Source organism: Fragaria vesca, linkage group LG1, assembly GCF_000184155.1.
Source record: "Fragaria vesca subsp. vesca linkage group LG1, FraVesHawaii_1.0, whole genome shotgun sequence".
Taxonomy (NCBI): domain Eukaryota; kingdom Viridiplantae; phylum Streptophyta; class Magnoliopsida; order Rosales; family Rosaceae; genus Fragaria; species Fragaria vesca.
This window is the reverse complement of record NC_020491.1, coordinates 17,603,476-17,609,488: the sequence shown is the minus strand read 5'-3', so window position 1 is coordinate 17,609,488 and position 6,013 is coordinate 17,603,476.

The following is a 6,013-nucleotide window of genomic DNA, read 5'->3' as shown; positions in this document are numbered from 1 at the left end:
GGCGGCCAAAAAACGGCTGGCCGCCTAAACTCGCCGATTTGACTAAAATCGGGACGGCAACCATTCTCCGGGCGCCCAGGCGGCGCCTAGGCCGTTTTTTAGAACCTTGGTATTTATGTCCTTCAAAATGAATGATCAAATAAATAGTAAAGTTACCATATTGCATAACAAAACAAGCCACAACATCACCTACCCTTCGTAAACAAATCGGATGTTCAACATCCTAATCCAAAGTGCATACTCCAAATGAATCACAATAATCAGTAAGCAATAGCCATACCAAGAGCAGTCAACCAATTCAACCAAATAATACATGGCAACTGTAAATCTAGTTACACTTGATCAATTTCATAACTACTATTAAAAAATTTTGGTTGAAAAAAAATCCAGTACTCATAAGTATAACTGATACTAGTTTGACCATACACTTCACTCTATTCATTCTGCTGTTATTTTAAGACGCTGAAATTTTTCAAAACGGCAGAGACTCCAGTTCATATCTATTTTGATCAACACAGACCTTGCTATATGCTTAACCACTATAAACAAGAATTACATCAATAAATCAATACAAATAGTTTATACCAAAGCCAAAATCTCAAGGGAAACTAATCCACAGCAATCAGTATCCGTATAGTGATTCAAACCATAAATCCCCCACAGTTCACACCCCAGAAATCATATCCCCGCTCTGATACCATTCTGTAACACCCTGACCCAGGTGTTAGAAGAATAAACGAATAAAATAAATAAGGAAATCCTAAATCGAAAATGAGATAGGATCTCAAAAAAATCAAACAAAACAACAAACATTTTTGTCGCGTTTGGAACCTAAATTGTCGCGTTTGGAACCTAAATTTTATTTTGTTTATTTGCGGCTGCACCCAAAACTTGATCGGGCTGCTTACGTACCTTTCTAAAGGGATCAAGCCATTCGTAGTTCAACATTTTATACTAATTCTCCACCTTCAATAACAACTGTATCGAATCTGGAATTTGTGTGGGTGTAAGTCCTCAAATTGATAAGGACACCCAAGTTCTCAATCCCACACTTCCTCTCACTTTCTCCGATAATTTCCTAATTACATAACATGCTCGCTCATATTAAATTCACCGTCACATTCCAATTCACCTTTAAGCTTGCTCATATCAACACTTCAATTACTAACCTATCTCTGATTTTACTATGGACACCCATAACCACTGCTCATCAACTTTCCTAACATTATACTAAATCCAAATTTAAGTATAATCACTACCACCACCACCGTCGCCGCCGTACATGGTGGTCTCTCTTTGCCAAAAGTCCAACTTCTTCAAAATCCAACCAATCTCGAATTTAACTACACAGAAAGATAGAGCTCGATGATAAGATCATGTTTAATACCTAACTTGCCAACGACGGTGGCCGGAAAGCGTCGAACCCTCGCCGGGAAACTCAAACCACTCCTTTACGTCGATTCTCACTCACCGGACCTCATCTCTGCAAGCTGAAGGCACAGGGACGTCGAAAAGACCGAGACAAAGCTACCAACACCATCCACACCCGCCGTCGTGGCCGGAATCGAGAACTCGCCGGCAAACCCAGAAAAGTTTCCCTTCTTCGAATCTCTCTCTCCTCACCTTCCCATGAAAATCCGATAGCACAGCGACGTCAGGGAGAACGAGACCAAGCTGCCAATACCGGTCACGCTCGCCGCCGTCGCCGGAATCAGAAATCCGATCGGAGACACAATCGCCTTATGTCCTCCTTTTCTCTCTCACCGGAGCTCCACTCTTCAAAATGGAATCACAGGGAGGTTGGGGACGTCGAGACGGGCCTGTGGATACCAGCCTTGCACCGGAAGGCGGCCGGACTATAGAGGAGGGAGCTGAGCTCCGTCGCTGTAGAGCAGCTCCCGACCGAGTCGGTCTGGGCTTGCACTCATTTTTCCTCCCGTTTGCCTCTCTCTCGAACCTTCCTTTTCTCTTCCTCTCCCTTCTCGACCCTTCTCCTTTTCTCCCAAAAAAAATATCTACATCCCTTTACCGAAATAGTAACTTTTCGTTTTTAGACCATAACTTTCTCATACGAACTCTGATTTGAGCGTGCCACGTGTCCACGAACTCGTATTAACGTTCTCTACGACTTCCATGAAGAAAGTTTTCCCAAGTTATCGACTTAATGAAAAGTCAACTTTTTGGATCATTTACTGTAAAACGGTTACAAGAAACAATAATTGAAGATTTACTGTAGACTTCATAAATTCAAAGAACATAGCTCGTCGCTCCGAAAAATAGTCCGGGCATACCGGTGAGCTCGTAAACGTGTACGACGACTTCGGAGTTTTAAATCCACTATTTACCGTTTTCACTCGAAAACAAACTCGAGCAATCACCATTTAAATCTTTGAGCGCGAATAAAGACAATTCACGGAAATTTCATAACCCCAAACAGTGACCTTTTAGGTACGGGGTATTACATGACTAGTCTATGGGCATTCTATATATCAAGTCCCCACTCAAGACGCGTCTTGAACTAGAACTTGGGGGGACTTGTAGTCGGTAGTTGATAACTACCTTCCCCGCCCATAGACCAGTCATGAAACTCGTAGACCGACATTCAGGCTACCTCACCATGGTGAAATATCATCTGTGTCACATCGAGAATGTGCTCTCCCAAGCTCCACAAGAAGGCATCATAAGAAGAGATATATATAGTTTGTCCCACATTGATAATATGTAAAAGGAGGGAACCTTCTTTAGCTATAAAAGGAAGGCTTCCCATATGTAGAAAGCTCTCTAACTAGCTGGCTGCATGATGATCTCTCTCCCGATCAGAAAGGCCTATTGGCCATGATAGTTGATTGTAAAGTGGACGTAGTCATGTCCTCCGATGGCATGGTGAACCACTATACGTGCTTGTCTCTTGCCCATGATTGTTGCCCATGATTGTATATTGTTCGTGTTCCACCATGATTCTCCATGATCCCAGTCTCCGGGATTATGCAGAAACAACAATATTATCACAAAAAGAACAAAAAAATTTTTAATTTTTTTTATTGAAGTTTCATAATGAACACACAAAACTAACAACCTAATTGAAAGAAAAATCAAAGTCACTTCAACTAACGTTGTCCTCAATGTTGAAAGAATTAAAAAATGCAATGCACATAAAAGCATGGAAGAGAGATGCGAAAAAATAAAAGCAAGAAAATAAAGAGAAGAGTTTAGAGCTCCCTGGGATTGATTGAAGAATTGCATGAAGAGAACGTTGAGTTCGAGAAGATCGCCAAAGTCGTCGGAAAAATTTGATCCTCAAATCGGACAGTGCAGACGACTGAATTCGGTCAAAATTTGTCAGGGCTATTGCAAAGCAATGAGTCTTGTAGATCTCGTCGTTCCATTTAAAATCGACATATTACACGCCAGAAACTGACACTTCTGCTGAAAGATACCGCCACACAAACTTCACAACCAAAACTGACTTCCACGCAGATTGAGCACTGTTCGGTATTTTGCAAATATCTCGTTGCTCAGAACTCCGAATGATGATCCGTTTGGAGCGTTGGAAACTAGACTCGTTTAGCTTTCCAGTGATGTATAACACTCCTGCAAAAATATGAAATTATCAGTTCGTAATAAGCGTTGCGAAACAGTTGCAGAACACACAAGAAACTGAAAAACTAGACAAATTTCTTAAACACACTTTTGACACAAAAACGACACACAATTCTAAAACGAAATCACACAGAATAAACTAGAATTAGAATAGGAATCTAGCATTTAAATTAAACTAAATAATCCCCGGCAACGGTGCCAAAAACTTGATGGAATTCCTGCAAATATACAGGGTGGATGTAGTATAGTGAATGGAAGAAAAAAGGTTGTCATTCCCACGAGGATCTTAGTTCAATTCAAAATATGAAATACCTAAACTAATTACACGAAAACACAAGATCACGATAACAATTTAAAGAAGAAATAAACAAAAAAATAAGTAAACAAACAATGATGAATGAATCTAAGGTGTAGGTTTCAACCACTAACAATCCTATTCATGCTTTGATGCAACTAACAAACTCTTTTGTTTCTCTAGATGACAACTCCCATATCTAAGTCCAGGTATGACACTTAGACCATAGTTTTCCTTAAGTGTATGATTCTCTCCAGGTACGGCAGAGGTCGTATATCCTAGCATGCAGTCTATCTAGTTACGACAGAAATTTAACATGTAAGACTCATTACATTCTAGAAAACAGAGAATCATGCAAACCATTACTTCAATTACGATAATAATGTAATTCACAATTCTTAATCACAAGAAGCTAATTTGAATTATATTGCAGGTACGCCTCAAATTCATCTTCTAATTTACTAGATGCAAAGCCCTAAGGTGATCAATCAAAGAACTCAAACATATAACATCAATTAAAATAGTGACTAAGAATTCATCATAAAGAAACTATAAATCAATTAATCAATCATAAAAAACATAAACAATCATGCTACGGAATCATCCTAACCCTCTAACCCTAGAAAAGGTTTAACAAAATATAGTAAACTACATTTTAGTTACTAACTAAATTTCAGTTTACAAATACATCTTTTACATATTATTTTACACATATAAGGACAAAATTTTACAATTAAGGACAAGTTGTTATGTTGTTGACATGTGTCAGCTACAGATTTACAATTTTACCCTTCTTTAAAATTAAAACAGAATCAACTGAACTAAAAGGGAGTCAATCAAGTAATGTCGACTGTTACTTCTGGCTTTTACTACCAATTAGCCTGCTACTGCCTACTTATACTACCAATCTGCCTGCTACTGCCTACGTTGGCTACTCATCCCACTCTGCTACTGTCAATCAAGTAATATCGACTGCTACTGCTGGCTTCTACTACCAATCAGCTTGCTATTGTCGACTTATACTACCAATTCATCTGCTACTGACGACTTCTACTACCAATCTGCCTGCTACTGCCTACGTTTGCTACTCATCCCACTCTGCTACTGTCTACTTCTGCAATTCTCAGTCCCAAACTAGCTGCTACTGCATATCTTGAAGCTGACTGGTACTGCAGATCATAAAGCTCGTTGCTACTGTCAACCGCGAATCTAGCTGGTACTGTAGACTGCGAAGCTAGCTACTACTACCAAGAAAAGTTGAAAATTGTCCCAACCAGTAGCAAAATGTGCAGATTCTCACCATCTAGCTGCTACTGTGCAATTTTGCTGCTACTGCAAAATCTAGTTGCTACTTTGAAATTTTAATCAGATTCTCCACCATCTAGCCATGAATCAACCTGCAACTAGAGCGTAGATGTCACATCCCGACCCTTATATTTTTACCTTATTTACTAGCGTGATTATAATAAGAATTTTACCGTCCCGATCTTTGAGTAAATAGTTTAATTGGTCCCTAGAGGGGTTTCGGGGACGATTATGTGCGGAGGATAATTCGTATGTGGAAAATACGAAGACGGTAAAGAATAGTAAATTTTAGCTAGTAAAAGGTAATTTTTATTCGGGTATTATTTTTCGGGGTGTTTTTATTTTGGAAGTTTGGGTTAAAAAGGGGTGTTGGGTCGGCTGGGCCGAGCCCAACCCATTTCTTCTTCCTTTCTCTCTCTCTCCCTCCCGTTTCCTCTCTTCCCACCCGCATTTCTTCTCCCTCCACCCGGGAAACTTCTCCACCGCCGTCCGGCCGCCCCAGACCGCCGCACCGGTTCCAATCGATCGACCTCCAACCCAGCAGCCTTCCTGGACCGGTGAGAGGAGCCCTAGCTCCGCCGTGAGGGAGCGGTGCCACCCGAAAGCTTCGACTGCCGAATCGGTTTTTCGCCGGAACTTCCTCCTCCGGCCACCAATCCGGGCAAGCTTGGTACGGTTTTGTAGCCCTCCTCCCGTGCAACAACCCCTCCAAACAGCTCCCTCCCTCTTGAGCTAGGTAAGGAGAAATTTGAGATGGAAGTTTTATGGTGTTTAAGTTGTTTTAGTTCGATTAGCCTAGTTAGGCTTGGAATT